The sequence below is a fragment of the Lissotriton vulgaris genome, chromosome 2_1, assembly GCF_964263255.1.
Source record: "Lissotriton vulgaris chromosome 2_1, aLisVul1.2, whole genome shotgun sequence".
Taxonomy (NCBI): domain Eukaryota; kingdom Metazoa; phylum Chordata; class Amphibia; order Caudata; family Salamandridae; genus Lissotriton; species Lissotriton vulgaris.
In genome coordinates, this window is record NC_141687.1 from 64,891,827 (window position 1) to 64,914,346 (window position 22,520).

Sequence of the window (22,520 nt, forward strand, 5' to 3'; positions counted from 1 at the left end):
TTGAAGCTTGATCAGGGCTTTCTTGGCAGCCCTAGTAAAGTAGAAATCCATGTGGATTTTGGCGAACGCTAAGCACTTGAGAAGGGGTTGTGATGGGAAATTCCTATATTACGCAATGAGGGTGAGGACTTCCTTCTCTAGGAGGCTATGATCAGAGTGGTCTTTACGGTTCTCAGCTGTAGAGTCTGCCGTGATTGTGCTCTGAAGGGTCATCCTGCTAGCTGCCCATAATACTCTATAAGAGGGCACCAAGCCCTCATTGTTGGAGGAGTAGGACTGAAAATGGGAGTGCAGTTTTATTTACGACTCAGTGTGTTGGTAAGCAAAGGTGTGGAGGCAGGCAGTGAAATGAGCCCAACGTCAAACCCCAGCAGAGTCAGGCAATGTTCAACGATACCCACCCCCAGGATGTCGTATTATAGTATGGGGGGTAGGATCTTGCTGTGAATCAAATATTAATCAGTACGAAATTGGATTCCATGCTGGGAGGATAAGAACGCAGTTTAACGATCCCGCGGGAGCAGTAGTCGCCACATGTCCACCACAGTGTGGTACGCAACTAAGTCAGCGAGGAGCGCTCTGTCCTGTCAGTTATGGATGTCACCCCTAACTTACCAGCCCAGAATTAGGTCCAGTGACAGGTTACAGTCCACCCCCTGCAGCACCAGTGTCCTGCCGAAAGAAGACAGAAGCTGGTAAAGTTGTGCCATAAAAAGAGATTTACCAACAACTGCGTGAGGGGGAAGTAATACTTAGTTCATGACTGCTCTACTGCTACTAACAACCACTACCACCCACTTCTGCTTGAGCTTAGCCGATTCAGCTTGGGAAGGATGAGTCTCCTGTGACAGGGCCGTGTCTACCTGTTTGGTATGTGAGTAATGGTGAAGTGGGACTTGCAGTCGACATTCATGGAGATCAAGTTTAAAGATGTGGGAGTAATGCAGAAGTATTAGCAAGAGCTCAAGATCCCCCGGGTTTGGTATGGAGACCCAGGCCATGAGGGACCCACTAGGAAGAGGGCAAGAGGAGAAGGGAATCCGTAGAGGTGTTGATGGCCGGCCCTGGGAGGACATGGGGAAGGGCTGTTGTGGGGTTTCAACTGGGAAGGGGAACCAGCCCAGGGAAACCGAAAGGCACTAAGGTCTAAACTTTATAGTTGGGCTTTGGCATGCACTGCCAGCAGCCGCATGGGATCCCTCAAACCTCAGGACAAGGATACGGAAGAGAAAATACATAAGAGAAGCCCAAATTCTCTAAGACAGGTGGCCGCAGCTAAAGAAAGGGGTGAGACAAGGCAAGTGCAGCAATAAGGCGGACGTTCTGGCAGGAGATCACCCCCCCCCCCATCATGGGCAGAAGCATGTAGGTGTGCTTCCGTGTTAAAGGCCTGAGCCGAAGGCGAGGGACTTTTACACGGGAGCAGAACTTTATTAGCCAGTATAGCCCTACTATGAAGGGCTATAAGGCTATTGGAACATTCGGCCACTAGAGGGTAGAATGTTCTAACAAATAAAACAAAGGCCTCTCAAAGTGCTCCGAGAAGCCTTTGTAAAACATTGGAATGTTGCTCTGTGGGCCTTTACCAGCCCATAGAAGCAGGGAGCACTCCATTGTCTTCATTAGAGCTTCCAACATTCCAATGTTCTAATATCGATTACAAAATGTGATCATGAATAAATATACCAAAAAAACAAAGTTTACATAAAACAATTACTTCAAATTAACCCAAATCATTTTAAACACACACTTAAATGAAATAAAAATAAATTACATCAACTAAATGGTTATTATTTACCACAAAAAAATAAAAATTATAACAATACAACCTTCAAAAAATATTAGCATGAACTAAAAACATTTAAATTGCAAATCAAATATTAATATATTCTCATTGCGGAGACTTCCTCACAATTGCAGGGCTTCCACCACAGGTGCAAAGCCCCTTTGTGAAATGAGCCCAAAAGTATTTCTACTAAATCCAAAAAAAAGTATCAGAAAAAATTCAGAAAAATAAATACATTGAAATAATCACACTCCAAAGTAATTGATTTTAATGACATTGTTAGACTCTAAAAGAGTGACATTTACTATTCCCACTACAATCTATACCAATTTGGGAAAGGGGTTGGGACACTAAAGGGGTGACATTAAATATTCCCATTCCAATCTACACCAATTTGGAGAAGGCGTTGGACACTAAAGGGGTGAGAATTACTATTCCCACTCCAATCCAACCAAATTAGGGCATGGTGTTGGCTGGTGGATCCTATAGGGGTGACTTTAAATATTCCCAATCCAATCATACTAATTTGGGGAATGGTGCTGGACACTATAGGGGTGACTTTAAATATTCCCTCTCCAATCTTACCAAATTGGGGAATGGTGTTGGATACTAAAGGGGTGCCATTTACTATTCTTAGTCCAATCTATACCAATTTGGGAAAGGCCTTGGACATTAAAGGAGTAACATTTACTATACAACCATATTTCGAAAAGGTGTTGGACACCAAAGGAGTGAAAATTGCTATTCTCACTCTAATCTATAAGATCTGGGGAAGGTGTTGGACACTAAAAGGTTCACATTTAATAATCCCGCTCCAATCTAAGGCAATCCGAAAAAGGTGTTGGGCACTTATAATATCCTTTTCAATATAAACCATTTTAAACAAGGTAGTACATATCAACAACTTAAATACACAATTAATACTCCATACTCATTTTATTGCTGAAAAATAAAATGTAAAATATGTATTTTTATTATTAATAGCTAAAATATTTCTGAATTATTTTCTAACATTCCAAAACTTTAAACCATAAAGTAACAAATTAACTATTATTCGAAAATTATCATAAAATACAAAAGTATTCAAGTAAAATTGATATTGAAATACTTTTAAAATATAATTTTTATATATAATTATCCTTTTAAAACAAAACAATAAAACATTTCTACAATTTAATTTTAATATTTCCCAAAATTATAAAAGTATACAATTGAACATAAACAAATGTCTAAATATGGTATTTTATTAAAAAAGTTGTCCTATATTTTAAAATTTTTCTTTTTTTAACCAACATTTTTTGTTTATACCAATAATATGTATTTTAATGAAAATTTAAATTAAATATATAAAAAATATTAATATCACTAAAATGTAAACATTCTTCAAAATTATTAACACATTTTCAATTTAAAATGTACATTTAAAAAAAATCTCCACACCCTTGGCCCCTAAAAAACCAATATCACGTTACTAAAAAAAAAGTTATTAAACAATCATAGAAAGACATTGATACAACAAAATATACAAATTTCAATAATTTCATAACTAAAAAATAAATCACACTCAAAACACAAATAAAAAACAGATACAATAAAACACAGTTCAATAAATGACATACTAATTAACAATTGCAAACGATATTACATACAATGATATTTGCTACATCGATAGCGATCTTTGACAACGACATTAAAACCAACACTCAAAATGATACTTTTACCTACGATATTACTGTTGAAAATATTTTTGATCTCCCGATTTTCTTTACACAATATTTTTGTATCACAATATTTTTCCCAATATTTTGTCCAAACACCCCTCGGACACCGGGTCAATCATCTTTGCTTCTATGGTAGCGGGAGTGCAGCGGATGGTCGGCATTTCATTAAGAAGGGCTTCCATGATGATACCAGCAAAGCCCAAAGGGGTAGTTTCACTGGAGGCTGTGAGGCACACCCAGCATCTGAGAATTAAAGCTGGCAGGCCCGATGTCTCTGCAGCGACATATGACGCAGGCAGGGGCCAGTGAGGTCAGCCCACTGCCCCTACTGCTAAAGGCATGTTTCCTGAAACATCGCCATGGAAGGGAGTGCAGTAGGGGACCGGGGACCACCATGCACAAGGAGGAGGAGTAAGGCAGTAGTGGATGGCCCCTTGCACCAAGGACCTCCTGTTCTTGCCATCAGCCCATCCCTGCGTAGGCTCCCTGGGGTTGTAGTTTGCAGTGTCCAGATGTCAGGGGTCCAGGAGGCACAGTGTCTCCCAAATACCTAATCCCGAGAGGGCACGCATTTGCTGTCGAGCAGATGGTGCCCCTGTCGGTCCTGGTGGCTCTCCGACAGGCACTTCTGCTAGGTTTCTGAGTTACTCAGTCCCTTATGGCGTTGTCTCTGGATGAGGGGATCGTGGTGATGATGGTAATGAGTGACCATCCCAGAGGGGCTCAACACCTGCCCCACAGGAAGAGTGCAACAAATGGGGCATCTGTTGCCAGCTTGGGTCATGAAAGGGCCTTATCAGTTGTGCCCATGCTGTCCAGCAGTCTGTGGTATGTGTAGGCCCCACGTCTGGGTGGGGGTAAAACAAGAAAAAGAAAGCCACTGTATGGGCAGTTGCTGCAGCTCCTGCAGGCAGAAAGCATCACTCCTTGGATGACTCACCCAGTCTGCAGGTAAGACCTCAAATGCAGGCCGGGAGGGGGGGTTACCGTCCATCTGACAGCTGCTGCCCAAGCAGGCAGGATTCCGCACTAGTGCAAAGCAACCCCCTCGGCGACCAGCGGCAAACCAGGGAGCTCTTCTGGAAGTCCGTTCCATTAAATGGGCACAGAAGTGGATGCAGCATGGCCCGCAGTCCTAGCGAGTTCACTAAGCTCCCCATCTGTCGGGGTTGTGAAGCAAGGCTGCCCCTGCTAGCAAACAAAACTCTACGAAGCAGGGAAAGCTGTGGGCCGCTCGGCTGCCGCAGTCACCAGTTAGAATTGGGCCAAATCATTCGATACCCGGCTCAATCCATACAGTAGAGTACTGCATGGGGCCCTTGCTGTGTCATCAGTGAAGGTGGGCCCTCCAAGTAGTCAGGTGAAGGGGGCCTAAGAAGTGCTGGCAGCTGCACAGAGCTCTAACAGGGAGCAGCCATGTTGGTTGGTTCCAAACTCCACCTCTTAATGTAACTTTTACGTAAATGCAACTTTTAGAAAGTTGCCACTCTGTTGCCCAAGTGTTCTCGTACCTATTTAGAGATGCTGGCCATAAGACAGCCTTCTGCCCTCCTGTGGAGAAGTGTGAATGGCTCCCTGGAAAGGGAACAAAAGAGACCTGACATTGGAAGAGGTGTAACCCCTCCTTGCCTGGAAGCCACATAGGGTGTAAACCCAAAGGGCTAGCTTCACAGAGAAAAATGTCTTTGAAGGGCAAATGGTCGACACACAGATAGAAGGGCTGGTGTTGGGGACAGAGAGGGGAGACTAAGGGCCTGGTTAGTATGCTGGTCAGACACTTGTCTGACCAGCACCGTGGCGGAAGCAGGACCACCCGACTAGAAGTTGGCGGTCCACTGCCCGTGTTACGATGCGACCGCCTTCATGGCAGTCGCAATGTGTATATTTTGTTTTGCAGTGTGTGCTGTGGGCTTCAGCACACGCCCCAATAGAAAATAAACACATTTAAAACAACCCTGCACTATGTGGTAGGCCCCATGCATGGCCTGCCACATGATGCAGGGATGTTTAGGGGGAACCCATAGCAAAAGGCCAGGGTTAGGGGCCCCCAAAGTCCCTTTCTGCCTGCCTTTTTATGGCGGGTGAACCGTCATGAAAGGGCAGGCTGAAAGGGACATTGTCATTCCTACAGCTCTGGCTGAGCAGGCACTGCCCTCAATGTAGGGATTACTGACCCTCTGACGGGCTTCTTGGGCCCGTCGGAAGCGCAGCGGACAAGCCATACACTTCGAACTGAAATAACAATACAAATTGAGAAAGAAGATTAGAAGTTGAGAAGAAAGAACCAAGCAATAACTGTAAAGGGTAGTAAGATACCAAAGCTTTGCTTTCCGGTCTGAATTGGAGAAAGAAGAAACACAATTAAATGATAAATCCATAACTGATCTGTAGATAAACAATTGTAAATTGATACTTGAATAGCACACTACTCACCTGCAAGGGTCTCAAGGCGCTTGTACGAATACCGCTGTGGAACCCATCTTGGCTTTCCCTGTGAGGCGTCCACTCCTGGGCACCCCCAAGGTGGAGGCCAGGCATCCTTAGCGTTGTGGGGGCCGTTGTGGAGATTAAGGAAGCCATTGCCCAGAGTTGAAGAGTGGGACTCCATGATTGGAAAAGGCACAGAGGCGAGAATTAACAGGTCCGTGGAATTTTTGTGCCCATGACCCGCCGAGGCGAGGAATTGAACCCTGGTCCCGGACCTGAGCTCTGCATCAGGGTCTGCCGCTCTAACCATTGAGCCACACTTCTCCACAATTAAGCAAGAGATTTCCAAAGTATATGCTGAGAAAGAACAGAGACAAATCAATGACACAGATGGACATCTTACTATCCAAATTTAACATGTCAGACATTGAAGAACTCATAAAGGTCATAATGATACAATAATTATACAAGGTGTAAAGGAACGACTTGTCACACATACAAAAACTAGCAGGCCCTATTATTACTCTATTGATAGAATAATTAGCTTTGTTGTTTCATCAGTGATGGAAGAATTAGCAGATGCTGTACAGCATGGCATCTTGCTTCATCTGGAAAAATCTGGGTTGCAAATGAAGACAAATAATTTAAGAAGTGAAAGAGTATAGCACTTTCCAATGGTTCTCTGAGGATGTGTTCCAAGGCAATTTGAGGTTTCAAGTGATGACTTACTGTTGTGCTTATCTTTGACAAAGTACTATATAGATTTTGATAAATTTAAGGTGAACTAGTGACATGTTTCGCTCAGGCAACAGGGACTCCGAGCTTTATCGAGGCAGAATAGTTAGCTTAAAGCAGCATTGGTCGATATTACACATGGCCAGTTTCCATGCGGCGGAATATGGCTCTGTTACTTAGGTTCCTAAAAAGTCAGTTTGGTCACGTTCTTCTCTATCTATATCCATGTTACCTAACTAATTGGGTCGGGGTATATTCCAATAATGCTTCCAGTGCCACCTCTTGAAACAAACCCATTTTCTTAACCAAGGTAGATAACTGGTCATATATTAAAACAATAGAAAATAATGAAGAACATAATCATACTTGGCAATAGTAATAACTTTCACAGGCCATTGGCCAATAAATTTAAATATGAAATTAAAAGAGACTAAATTAAGAAATCTCTGTAGGCAGAAAATAAAAAATTGGTTTGTAACATAGATGGAAAGTTCCTATGAAGTGATGGGAAGGATGGTATTTAACCAGTCTCCAATGTGCGGGATGCTCTCTTGACGTCTGAAGAAGAAAACACAACTAAACCCAGTCAATTTTCACCATGGTAAATTAGCAGGTTCAGGCAACCTCGCCTGCTAATATTTAAGTGACACTTTTATAAGGACAATCTTTAGTCCCAGAATTATTTTATAACATCAAGAAGAATTCTTGTCAAATGCAACACTGTCAACAATAACACATTCAATTCTGATTAAAGCATGACATTCTTACTTGGTTGAAACATGTTGAAGGTACATCACCTTTGTTTTCAAGTCAGAAAAATAATGAATGAACAAGAATTGTTTTCAAACTTTAATAATTGATCCTTTTTAGAGCTTTGGGTGTAAGGTAAGTAAGTACCTTCTTGTCGAACATTATGTATAGTGTTTCCAATCCATGAATTTTTTTATGAAATCCTAAAGAATTCTGGGTATTGCCAAGTTTTGTTTTCACTGAATGAAGTAGACTAACACAGCTAAAATCAATGATTTGTAGATGAAAACTACAGGACGGGCGACAGGGGCTGTAATGACCATCATTGACATGGTCAACCTACTTAGGTGTATGCGATAGAATCTAAGTGCTTGAACATGCATGGACCTTTATACAAATATTGCATTGTTTCAGTGCATGTTCCTAGGCAGCACTAATTGCAAACTCCCCATGGGAACACTGTTGAAAAATGAGTTTTATGTATTGCACAGGTCATGCCTGTTTGCATTGTGAATGACATTGGGGTTGAGATTTGATAACAATTGCATTGATAGGACCAGCATATGTCATACGTTGGATGCTGCTGTACTGGTGAGTGATGGCGACAGCGCTGGAGGTGAAAGGGCATAGACTTTGCTCTTGCTGAGGATCACTCTCTACCAGCCCTGCTATACCAGTCTGGAAAGCAATACTGGGCCTCAATTCTCTGTGGGAGGCTACCACTCCCTGCTAGATTATCAGACTACCCACACAATACAAAATGTACATACAAATATTCTAAATAGGTTTCATTGACTAAGTGACTATCCTGAAAACATGGCATGGCTGCTGCCGCAGACCAAGGGTGGACACCTCTTCCCAAGTCTGTGGGGCCAATTCAAAGAACTAATTTATGACAAAATCCTAAACTTACTACTTTTGGTATTCACAGAAGTCATTTAGTAGTCTTAAATTAGGATTTTGTCTTAAATTAGGATTTTGTCCTAAATTAGAATTTTGTCTTGAGTAAGGATTCTGTCCTAAATTAGGATTTTGTCTTAAATTAAACTTAAGACAAACTTAAGTTAAACTTAAGTTTAATGTAAAACAAAATCCTAATTTACGACAAAATCCTAATTTAAGACTACTAAATTCCTTCAGTGAATACCAAAAGTAGTAAGTTTAGGATTTTGTAGTAAATTAGTTCTGTGAATCGAGCCCTGTGTTTCTGGTCCTCTCTGCCTCGACCTGACATGGATTTTAAGAATTAGGGACCTGTGGAAACACAAACCCACCCAGGTTCTATAGAATACAGCTCCAGAGCATTGTTCCAGAAAACAGCTGGAAGGTTTGATGTCTCCTTGAAGGCAGAATGTTTTATATCCTCAAAAGTCTGCAGAAAAGCAGCAACCGGCCATGTACCTGAGAGGCAGGGTGTACCGTGAGAAGATGCTTTGACCCGGATGGGGGGGGGGGGGGGCATGAGTGGGTGAAAATGGAAGCCCAGGTGTGACTCGACATTGTGTTTGCAGAAGGAGTGCCCGCGCTCTGCGGTTCTGTTCATTCTGGGCCATGCCAGAGCCAGTCTAACCAGCGTGAGCACAGGCACTGTATGCTTTTTCTTTGTCACAGTCACAAAGGAATTAACTGTCTGCTTACTGTTAATACAGCACAGCTGTGTGGGCGCCAAATATTTGACTTTGAGTGAGTGTCACCGCGGTCTTTTGTTGTGCCTGACTTCTCTTTCATCTCAGGTGATAGACTGCTGGGGGTGACACGTGCATTCTTCTAGCCTGATGTGCCATTTTCATATATCTTTTCTCTAAAGACCTGGGCTCCAGGCACTTTCTAGTCCACACCACGCCCCAGGCATGGCGTCTCCAAGGTTTCGATCTGTCCGCGTCATCGTGTCCTTGGGCTTAGGAAAGACCAAAAGGCTTTTAGCTTATCTTATTTTAATGGGAAAATATTTGTAATTGAAAAGTTGCTTCAAAAAAGAAGAGCAAAGATAAGATTAAAATAAAAGACATTTGTTTCTTCGGTGCTATATTTATGAAGAAAATTAATTAAATAATATAGAACTTTATTTTTAAACAGACAGGATCGGGGCTCTTTTAATTTACCTCGTGTAATGCTAAATACCTCCTCGTAAGTATTCCTCGCCACATGACTAACACAGTGAGTAACTCATGTGGCGAGGAAGACTATACTCGGAGATGAAGATTACCGGTAAGTAACCGGGGCATTACCTCCTCGTAAGTCTTCCTCGCCACATGAGTTACTCACTTTGTTACTCATGTGGCGAGGAAGACTATACTCGGAGTAATGAAGATTACCTGTAAGTAACCGGAGCACCACTAAGCACTTGCATAGTACTGTTTGTTGAGTAAGGTTTCACCCAGTAGATATCTGTTTTTAAAGTAATTGTGGCAACCTTCATTGAGGGAAGATTTTGTCTCTAATTCCGCAGGTAACACTTGGCTTTAGTGGTGGGCCAGACTTGCGGAATTTGACTCCGTATAATTCCATAGAGTTCCATAAAAACTACATGAGATGCCGCGGAGTTCGACCAATGGGCAGAAATAGGCACGGTGCACTACTTGTGCTGTGATTTAGTGCGGGAGCTGATTCTACTCTGAATAATCAGCGTGAACAGTAACATGCTGCACACCAGAGGGCGTGGCTACTCGAAGTGATTTTGTTGCCACTTGAGTAGATTTTCTACTCGATCGGCAGCCATCTGACTATGAACGGTCGCGACTGTCCATGGTAGAAAAATCTTTCCAGATGTTCTCCTAGTACCCAGAAATCAAACTAGGGGATGCCAAATCTTGCTTGCCAACTTAGCATCCTAGAGCAGTACGTGAGAGGAAATTCCACCACCTGGCGATTGGCAGAACTTGGTCAAAACTCTGCATGACGAGAGTAACTCGGAGTCACCAAAGTTCCATCCATTAATGTTTGTCCACCTCTAGCTGTTTACCTATTGTTTTAATGTCTGGGACCAGCTCTGACCACCCACCTCCCACAGGCGGACCCTGGCCTGATCTGATTGGACTTTTCATCCCCCCTTTTTCCCAGCTGGGGCCTCATCCTGATCCTCCTCCTCCTGAGGAGTCTGTGTCCACATAAACATCTGGAATTTATACTTCTTTTCAGTCACCCTTCGAGAAGTTCTCATCTCAGCCTTCCTCTGATGAACCTCATACCACGTCCGCTTACATCACATGCCACTGTGAACAACAGCACATTGCTGCAATCCACACTAACTGCAGCACAGAAGAGCACCTCCACAAACCCAACTCATATCACCCAGCAAACCCCATGTTTCCACACCACTCAACACCATATCACACTTACAATTCATCACAAGCCACTGCCACACCACACCTTTCCAACTGCACCGCACACCTATGCATCTCTGGGAACTTCACACTCAACAATCTTTCAAGCACACAGTCCCACCTAATAACCTCTATTCCAGCAGCACACGTCTACCAGACATCACCTTAACACACGGCATGCCCTATGATTATGCATATACATGCCCACTCACACTGCTCGACACAGACCATTTGACAACACAAACCACAATCCTTCAGATCACACATCACCAAAACAAAACACGTCACCAAAACAGCGAGGACCCTATTTCACTTCACCATACCACAGCTACCATGAAACTTCTAGGACCATACTGGGTCTGTACTCATGATGCAACAGATGGAAGCAGCAGGTGGGCAACCTTCAGAGCACTGGTAAAGGCAGGATGCACAGATATAATGAAAGATGACAATTCGGTCACAAAGCATTTTCAGGATAAATGCACAACAACAAATCCAGAGGCTAACCTCACCCAAAGTGGACTCAGCGATAGGGAGCATCATTATAAGGAAGATGCCCACACACACCCACTAGAACAACCACACCCACTGGCGTTCAAGGACGATGGAGGACCCTTCAAGGAGTGCCATCGTGCGAAACCCTTAAGTGTAGGCCAAAGGCTGCTGCCAAGGGGCCAAATACTTGGCATATGCTTCACTGTCCAAATAGCCTGTACTGTAATTTACCACCGGCCCATGGGAAGCCTAAGATGCTATGTGAGATGCCGGGCTGTGCCACATCCTTGAAATGATGCGCTTGTATTTCAGATGCCAGCTTCATCACACTTCTGCACGTTATGAAAAGGATCAATGGGTAGCAGAGCTCCTGGGGAGAGAGTGGGTAGTCATTTGGCACCTATCAATCAATCAGTAGACTTGTAGAGTGTTTCTTGTCACCTGTGAGGGTATCCAGGCGCTGGCAGGGTCCAGCTGATTCGCTTCAGAGACCTCTCCTTGGTTGTGGCTGGTGGTCCTATCAACTCCAGAATACATGGCCCCAAGGATCTCTCTACCCTGGTGGGTTGCAGTCTTCCTTGTTACAGGCTGGTAGTAGACTTGCTTCAAAGGGGCGTCTATGGGCACAGGACGAAGACATAGGCGTTGGGCGGCTATAGGTGGCCAGCTCTTTACTGGACCCTGTGTCATCCAGGAGAAACCCTCTAGACAAGGAACAATATCTTTCGACCCCTCCTGCCGTGTGGAAGGGCCCTTATCCTGTCGCTGATACGTAGGTCTACCAGTGCCCTACGCTAACCGATATCCCACCCTAGCCGACTCAGACTTGGGACTTTAGATCTGGGCCCACCAGCGTATCACGCTTCAGAGACAACCACGGACACACACACTACAACCACTATGGAGGAATGTCGAGGACAACACTCTGCTCACACCTGGATGGGGCAGAGGATGGCGGGAAATCCACTTCCTCACACAGGTCCCTGATGGGAAAAATCTCTGCAAAATGGTATGTATGTAGAAATTTGCTATTTTTTAGCGATTTCTTAAAATTCCTTAATTGCGATTAGCAAATTGCTAATCGCAATTAAGGAATAATTTCCCATTCATTTCTATGGGTCAGGAGGCCCATAAGAATGAATGTGAAATTATTCTCAATTTGCGATTCGCAATTTGCTAATCGCAAATTGAGAATAATTTCAAGGGTGCAAGGGTGTCCAAAGGACACCCTGTTACACCCCCGAAATAAGCATGGGTGCACATGTGGTGCACATACATGCCCTAAGGGAATGTATGTGCATCACATGGCACTTTAAAAAATGCAAAAATGGGCATTTTTGAAGAAATTCGCAAATTACCACCAACTTTAAGTTGGTGGTAATTTGAGATTCCTTAGGGACAATTAGCAATTTTTTTGCATCATACATTGCATTTAAGGAATCGCAAATTTTGCGATTCCTTAAATAAGGAATCGCAAATTTGCGATTGCTTATTTTGCACTGAAATTTGCTACATACATACCATTTTTCTCAAATGAGTTCGCAAACGCCGAAATTCTGCAAATTTCAGCGTTTGCGAACCCATTTGAGCTTCATACATCTGGCCCTTAGTGTCTACTCACGGTGGCTGTAGGTGGTGCCAGATACTTGAGCCCTCCCTCATCCAAGCGAGAAGCTCTGATGGGGAGGCCTGAAAACCGAAATTCACTGGAGCAGGTGTAAAGCGAAGACCAGTAATGGAGGCTGCTCATTCATATTACAACCTGTTGTTAAAGATCTATCTGGGAAATTTAATGGAGCAAAAAGGAGGATTCGCCAGCCTGCCGCTGAAATGCTTGCTTCAGATTCTTCAATGTTTCTAGAATTTCCAGATTGTTAATTTGACTTTGATAAGATTGCAGCATTCTAGATTGTCCTAATGGGCGAATGCTTTTCGTCTTGTTCCTAACCATGGTTTTTGTCCATGAATTGGATTCGGTTAAGACAGGTTCAGCATCAGATATTTTGGTGAAGCAAGAAAGCATCAGAGAATGCAGACTAAGCCAGGGATGACTCGCGAGTGCATTATTCACCTTTTTAAAGAGGAGGGCGATCGCGCTGTGTAGACGTGAAAGGGAGAGAGGAGGTGTTCATGAAGCCAGGATCAAGTAGATGATTTTATTCATTTCATCAAGGAGTCAAAGAACATTTAAAACGACCTTGAAGTGATGGCATTGTTCCAGGAAGCCCCCGAGTGTTGCTTCCTTCAGGGAGCAGGAGCCTGGCCTGACATTATGAGCTGATCCGCATCAGATGAGCTGCTGGTGCTGCCGGCTTATGATATTGTCAGAAAAAACAGTTCGGTGTTTGAAACATCTATGCACAAAGATGGCATTTAAAGCAGAAATGTCAGAATGAAGACTGAATGTGCTCGAGGGTTTCTGTTGGTGTCTTGCTAATCCCTGCAGGTCGTGAGCTATTGTGTCTTGTTTTTATAAATTGCAATCCAGGAAACTGTTTGGCAGGTTTATCCTCTCTCCCTCTTAAGACTATTATATTTTATGAAACAATGAGTTGGGTTGGTATTCATACCGCTCAGAGTGAATTAGTTATTTTTAGGTCTCTTTTCTGACACTCAAGCCAAGATATTTTGGAGGTGACCGTCTTGGAGGCACCTGCAGCAACAAATGATGGACGGAATGCAGAATAAATCAAACATTCACCCCAGTCAAGAGATCTGAGTTAAATTCATTGTTCTTTTGCTTACTACACCACTCCAGTTAGACCTAGCCATATGCAAATTTGTCTTGACCATGCTCCTCATGGGACCAGTCCAGCCCGAACTGCCAAGCAGGATCCTCCCTGGACCGAAAACAGGCAACCTGGGACCGGTTTCGGGGCATCACCCCTCATCAGCCAGGCTAGCTTGAACCCAGTAGTGTAGTGAGCACGGAACCCACGTCTGGGCATACCCAACCCACTTATGGCAAAAAATGCTGCGACAATGCTGTCTTAGAGGCGGCGCTCTGTGGGACAATGTCTGTTGGTGCCCCCCAGTGACCACCACCACCACGGATTCCCTCACTACCACCCTTTAACAGTGGCCCTCAAGTCTCCATAACCACTTTCTCTCAGATGCATTTAATTCGTTTTATAGCGCCACTCATACAAGTGTAGAGTTTCTGAGCACTTTTCAGCACCCAGACATTACACATAGACAATCAATCATACATGTGTTATTCAGTGTATAGGAAAGGTTACATAAGACAGAAGACTGCAAAGTATAGGAGTTACATGTCATCCATACTGGTAGGCACTGAAGTTTAAGACTGCTTGGTCTGGAAAAGGGCTACCCCGTATTTTAAATGGAACACCATCGTTGGATGTTCTCTTTATTAATAATAATCAATTTATACCCAAAGGAACCATTTTTCCAACATTAGGAGAGGCTGGGGTAAAACTCATTACTCTCTAACCTATCCCTTGCAGTTTGTATGCAGTATTTTGATGATAGTTCATAAAATTACTGTTCTATATTAGCATTTTAATTTATAAACCACTAGAACTTGGACCCTTAACCCCTTCCATGCTCATGGCGAGCTCAGCTGGTCATGCAGTACACTGCTTGTGTGCTCATGATGAGCTGAGCTCGTCAAGAACAATGGGATTCAAGGGAGTTCAGCATTCTGGATGAATTGCCTTAGCATTGAAGGTGTTTAAAAGTGGAAGAATAGTGGCAGCAGGTGTGTCCGCAGGAACTTACACCCCGGGACTGGGAGAAAATCCATGAGAGCGTACGCAAGGTATCGGTCTCTAACAGATTCAAACAAATACAGTATAATATATAGTACATGTGGCCTACCTCTCACCTAGGAGGCTCCATACCATCGATAGTTCTAGGGATCGAGCATGTCCCAGATGTCGCCATGTTCAGGCGGATTTTCCACATATGGTATGGACCTGCCCAATAATTCAGACGTACTGGACGGAGGTCCTAGGAGACCTGTATAGAATAACTGGCTGGACGATTGTCATGGAGGCGAGCTCATGTCTCCTCGGACTAATTCTCCGGGACCCTAAACGAAAGACGAGTAGACGGTTCCTGGTGCTGGGACTTATAGCAGCTAGGCAGCGGATAGCAATACACTGGCTGGCTCAGCAGCGGCCACAGCTAGCAAGCTGGAGAACGGATCTCAGAGAATGGGCACTAGCGTGGAGGGGCATATGCGTGCCACCAGACGAGATGGCAAACTACCTGAGGTACTGATGGCGTGGGGAATGATGATACAGGTGCTAGAAGGGCAGGCCTCACAGTCCACACAGGTATCGCAGGATGGGACGCACACCACTGGGACAGAGACCCACAGTCAGGAGGGGAGCTAGATGGAGACCCTAGACGGTGCTTAAGATAATCGAACCTGAGGTACATAGAACCGACAAGGGGGAGGGTGTTGGGGGGTAACGGGGGGAGTTCGGGGGGCGTTTTAGTTAAAGTTTGTTTACTACACACCAAATCCTTGTCTAAAGTGGTACACAGTTCTCGAGGAACGTACACAGGTATAGTCCTGAATTCACAATTGGAATGTTCATGGTATCATTTGTCATATGAGCGGAATGTTTTGTATATGAACATGTTCTGGACCTTCTGAAGAATAAAATTAATCAATAAAGAAATTATTTTAAAAAAATTAAAAACTTATAAACCACAAGTAACAAAAGGATGTCTCTGACAAAAGCAGTGACCCACTTACCTATTTAAATCTTTATGATCTGCATGGTGCAGGATCTTTGTGTTACGTAAGGAGGAGTCAAAACTTCCACCAGATGAAATTCTGATCTCTCTCTAGGAAGTACATTAATCTCCAATGTTATCATGACATTTTAATTGTTGGCTGGAAATTGCAGGAGGCAAGGAACGAGGCAGCAGGTGCATTTAATACCAGAATAAACTTGCAAACATTGCGCCACATGACCCCCCACCCCCAGGGTTGTATTGGGATTCATAATCGGCCCAGGCATGCTAAAAAAAAGTGGCCAAGATTTGCATATTGCTTTTCCACAAAACACTGCGGGATACAAATAAATGCACAGATAAGTTTACACTGGTGAAATGTACCTGAAAACAAGTGAGGCCACTTCTGCTCATGCTCCCTGCCCCCGCTAGGTATGCACACATTAATGGGCCAGCCCATCGAGAGAAATGGAGTGACACCTCTGCCTGTTGCTAAACGTGACGTACTGAGCGCCCATCTGACTCCAGAAAGGCCACTCAGACACCCACTGGGCCGCAGGCTGTATACGAACAACAGCGACAGTGCCCCAATTGCCCGCAGACTTCTAAAAAAAAGAGGCCCACAGCTGGAACTCGGACACCAGCCCCCTTCGGGCATTGCCCCAGTGCCCGCGTTACCAATCTGACGCTGCCCACCCCCTCCTGAAGTCAACTCTCAGTGCGGAGGCACCAGTTGCACTGTCCTAGAGCCGGCCCTGTAGAGGTTTGGAACAGTTGAGACAAGACCAGCCTGAGGTGATCTACAGAATGACAAACAGAGTATTCAGACAAGACAAGGATTTACAGCTTGAAGCCAGTCCATGCATTAATTTATACATTCTGCAAAGACTCACACTAGAAGTCCACCTTGTTGCTATTTGATGCTGTCCATGTATCTGTCTGATAACAAGCGACTAGGGTCCCTGAGGTAAAAACTTCAACTAGGTTCAGACGCATCCTCAGGAGGTGGCTCAACAAATGGCTGATGGTGACATCTTACTAGACTTCAACTTTGAAGATAACACATATAATAATAATTAGGTATGCATTTATCATGGAGTTGTGTGCATCACTCTATGTCACAAATGACCCCTTACAAGCACTCAGTTGAACAACTGATGGGACACTTTGAAGAGTGGAGCAATGGCAGAGATATATTCCAGAAGGGAATGGATCTATGTCTCGGACAGTCTTCATTCACCCTCCTCTATTTTATGTGGGTGACTCGGGCGAACCCTCACAAGGCAAGCCACACCACATACACTCACGGCCCTTACAATGTGGGATTTTCTGCTGTAGATTCTGTTGCACTTGTATTTTGAAATTCAATAGGAGTAAATCTGTTTACGCTTGCCTAACATCCTTTCAGAAAATTTGTAGGGGTGGGCAGTAAATCTTTCTCCTCCAGGGAGTTTGTAGAGTTTTGCCCACCCACAACTGCGCTTGTAGCTCAGAGTTTTGGAATAACTCAGCTGATCGTCGCGTGGCGGGATTTTTTCTCACACGTGGCTCGTCAATGTTAAGTTGGCAAGCGATAAAATCTCTTGTGGTCTCTTTGACTGGGTCAGTTAAAGGGCAATTTGGGCAAACTGGAGACATCTGATCAGCTTCTCCAGTAAACCAAGTTAGACACAACTTCCATAGTCCAGGCGAGACTGGTTCAAAGTCATTACTACTGAGTTCTGGAACTCAAGGAATATATATCATAGGATTTTTCTCAGTGGCTTAATTTGCCATAAAGAAGAGCTACAAATAACAAAAGAAGTGCCAGTGCTGATGACATTTATTCAATTATCACTCTTAGCATCCACACTAAGAAAGCTAATTCAAAATGGGGTATTTGCTTATTACTCGCAATTGCGAGTAATAAGCAAATACCCCATTTTGAATTAGCTTTCTTAGTGTGGATGCTAAGAGTGATAATTGAATAAATGTCATCAGCACTGGCACTTCTTTTGTTATTTGTTGTATAGGCTCAGCCTTGCTGATCAGAGCCAACCCCCATTTTGTTCTCACATAAAGAAGAGCTGGCATGTCTTGAAATCTGGTGCTTGAAATAGAATAAGAGAGATTTGAGTTTAGATAGATACCTACATTTTGTGCAGTAGTTGTTGAGATTCGTGGTGGACCCAAGAGCTCTGTCCTTCCTTCCGCCTAACTGCTGGCTGGTCTGAGGGTGATCCAGGCGAATCCCAGATATGTCATCTATTTGTTGAACCTGATCTGGGTTCCGGCTTGGAGTCTTATCCTGGGTAGGAGTTACCTGAAGCCTAACACCTATAAGCCAATATTGTATACATATTATTAGGGGTGGGGGAACTTGCGGAGTTTAACTCCATTGAATTCTGCACAGTTACATAAAAATTCCGTGAGATTCCAAGGAGAACCGCGAGCGGGTAGAGTTTGGCATGTCGCACTGCTTGTGCTGATTTTTACTTCTGAGAGCTTGTTTTATGCTAAAATAAGCGCAAACAGCAACACAAGGTGCCCCAGAGGGCGCTGCTTCTTTCCGCTGCTTGAGTAGATTTCCGACTCGAGAAGCAGCTTCCTCAACGTGAACGTTCATGATCTCCCGCAACCGCCCTCATTGAAAAGTCTCTCTGAGAGCTGTCCTAGTATGTATGTATGTATGTATCGCATACTTTTATAGCGCAGACTGTCATCCAGAAGGTATCCTGGTGCTTTGACTAGCACTTGTGAATCGTGCTAGCGGATACAAATTCTCGCTCTCAATCGGCAAATTAATGTTGGCGAGCCGTGCCTGAGAAACAACTCTGCCACGTGACAATTCGCAAAGTTTTGACTGAACTTCGTATTCCAAGGGAAACGCAGGATAGGCAAACCTGCCAACTCCGTTGGCAGAGCGAAATTATTCGCCAACCCCTACATATTATATAATACTGAATACATTGTATGCATACAATGGAGGTAAAGAGAGGCATACAGCTTGTTATCACTTCGCAAGTGCTCGAGAGAAACTGTGATTTGAAGCAGGCGCTTAACCTGCTTCGAAACCTGGTATACAAGAAATATGCATGCGCTTTACCAATGTCAGCACAGCGGCAAGGCTGAAGACATGCTCTTTGGCAACTCCACTTCTTTTTAGGACAGCCAGTGGTGGCCACCAGAACTAGGCCTCCCTCCACCCATGCTCCACCTCCTCGGCTAAACCTTGGGGTCATTCTGGACAGTAATCTCGCATTGGCTAACCCGATCATATCCGTGTCTACCATCTGGTTTTGGCATCCTTAAGATGATCAAGGAAGGTTTTCAGTGTATTTGTCCCTTCTCTTGCAAGTCCTTTGTTCAAGCCCTTATAACCAGCCATCTGGACTCTGGAAACTCCTCATAAGTGGGTACCCTTCCATAGCTCCACCTAACCCAGCAGCAGACCTCAGGTCACCCAGAATACGACCAGGCACCTGGTTCTAAATCTCCCAGACTACACATCCCTGACACCACATCTTATGGCTCTCCACTGGCTCCCCAGCCAGAAAAGGCTTGTTTTTTAGACTGTTCATTCATGCTCAAAGGGATGTGCATCTTACGGGTACTCGTTCTTTCAGCAAGAGCCTCTTTTGCACAATCTCCGTGACTTTTTCGGCTACCTGTCACCACTGCAGTCCATTTTACTAGCTCCTCCCCCTGCTTTAAGAAACAGGCCCCCCTATGGTAGCCTGAGAGTGCTCCTCCACAGGCCTGAGATACTCGTCTAGGTAGGCCCTACAAATCCTAATAACATAACAGTATTCTTTGCATGAAACAAACATGGGCATAGCTCCCAGAAGATTACTGCAGAAAATTAAATTATTTTGTGAGCCTTAATGGCTTCTCTACAACATCTGACTAGAGACATCAAACCTATTGGCTTTGTCAATGCTAGTTTCTGTCCGCAAAGAATCGTAGCGAGGAACATGTAAAGTGGTTGTATTCCCCTTTTTTTATACAGAGGGTCACTATCTTGGGGTTTCAGCTGGAAAGGTGCTCTACCCGCTCACTTTTGCGGGAAAGGGCTGTCCTGAAACGTTCAGGTGGGGGCATTTTACGTGCATGTTTTCTAAGGGCTCTGTGATGTTCATTTTCATGCCTCATGCAAACAACTGCCACGAGGATTTCTGGGTCTAGTGTCATGGGTACAAATTCATACCGTGATTTACTAAGATTTCACACATTGCAGCCCGGCAAGGGGAGTTCCTGGGTTGCATTATATTTACTTTACAAAGCCACGCCCTGCAACGCAGATCACCATTTGCGTGGCTTCGTAAATCCCAAAATACATTTTGCATCGAGCTGCACCAAAAAAAGTGATATAATCAAATGCAAAATCTTAGTCCATCTGGGCCTCAGTATGTGGAGAACCCTCTGCCCTGATTGGTCAACTGCACAATACAGCAAGCGACCCTTACAACAAGGCATAGGAATGATTGTCCATCTATCCTGCTAGGCATACACAAGGCACAGAGACTGTGACTTGCCATTCCCAAGGGGGGGTTGAGACAGAAAGGTAATGTCAGGGTCAGGGCCAGGTGTGCCTTTTATGGCAAGGAAGTGACTGCTGGAGTGATGTGAACTGGGAACATTTCTGTATCCAAGATTCTTATCAGGGCCCTTTTCAAGTATTGACAAAGCAGTCACAACAATATTGACACAGTAGTCATAAATACTAATTAACAAATGTTTCTGTTCAATCATTGACAGACGTCAAGAAATCACATCCTCTCTCTATCCATAGGTGTGCTTGTTCAGACATGATAAATAAGCTTACCATGCATGCACCCCCCTGTGTTAATGTGCCCATCAGAGCCACTGCACTTCTGCAAGGGGAGGACAAAATTAAGTGGCAAGGCTGACGAAATTATGCGCCAAGAGAATATTGTTCTTTGTCCCGCAGTCTTTCTTCCCGCATGGAATCACAACGCCGCGCCAAGAAGAACCACATTATGCGGCGTAATGTGACATATTTTGTAGTAGTATTGTTTACATATTCTGTCATTTATACACATTAGCCCTATCTGGCCAAAGGTTTGACCTCATTACTACCACGTTACCATGCAACTGAACGATGATCAGTGGACCTTTAGGGAGGTCCTGCCACTGTACAGTTGCACTTGTTGTCGTTTAGAAAGTTTTGATCTATTGGAGCTGCAGCAATTATTTGTGTTAACAATTGCAAATTATGCTCAAGAGGATGGATTATGCAAATATGGTTTTATGTGGAAAATACAGTTACCACTGAATGAATTGTATATTTCCAGTGGCCCTACGTATCATCAATTATTATCAGGAAAAATCGAAATGACAAGTGTTATATAGTATGTGTTTACAGAACTAATATTTTGTTGGATTTTAGTTTCACTTATTCTGGTTTCTATAGGGCAATAATAATATTAATAATAATTTTTCATCATGTTCTCAAATGGCATTGGTTGCCGTGCAGCCATGTGACACATTATGCTGACGACACCCAGCTGATCCTCTCCCTGACCAATGACCCCGCCGCCGCCAGAGCCAACCTTCACGAAGGGATGAAAGACGTAGCCGAGTGGATGACGACCAGCCGCCTGAAACTGAACTCAAATTGATATTAACACACAATGGTCCGAGACCTATAACTTAATACAAAAGGAATGAATCAAACCTTAATTGATTAGAGAGCATATACTATTTATCACTGCTCAACCCAACTGATGAGGGTTGGGTTGAGCAGTGATAAATAGTATATGCTCTCTAATCAATTAAGGTTTGATTCATTCCTTTTGTATTAAGTTATAGGTCTCGGACCATTGTGTGTTAATATCAATTTGATACCCAGGTCCAGTACTTTTGGGTTACCCCATTTCTTTAATGAAACTGAACTCAGACAAGACATAGGTCCTCATCCTGGGCTCCTCACCCTCCGCCTGGGACGACTCCTGGTTGCCCCCCGCCCTGGGCAGCGCACCCAAACCGACAGACCACGCACGCAACCTAGGCTTCATCTTGGACTCCTCCCTCACCATGACCAGACAAGTCAACGCCGTCTCCTCGTCATGCTTCAACATCCTGCGCATGCTACGGAAGATCTTCCGGTGGATCCCCACCGAGACCAGGAAGACGGTCACCCAGGCCCTCGTCACCAGCCGACTGGACTACGGCAACGCCCTCTATGCCGGAACCACCGCCAAGCTCCAGAAGAGACTCCAGCGGATCCAGAACGCCTCAGCCAGACTCATCCTCGACATCCCACGACACAGCCACATCTCCGGACATCTGAGAGACCTGCATTGGCTCCCTATCAACAAAAGAATCACCTTCCGCCTCCTCACCCACGCACACAAAGCCCTACACGATCAAGGCCCCAGCTACCTCAACAACCGCATCAACTTCTACGCTCCCAAACAACATCTCCGATCAGCCAGCCACGCCCTCACCGCCGTCCCCCGCATCCGAAGAATGACAACGGGAGGAAGGTCCTTCTCCTACCTGGCCGCCACGACCTGGAACTCCCTACCGGCCGACCTGCGCCTGACCCAAGACCACCTCTCCTTCAGGAAG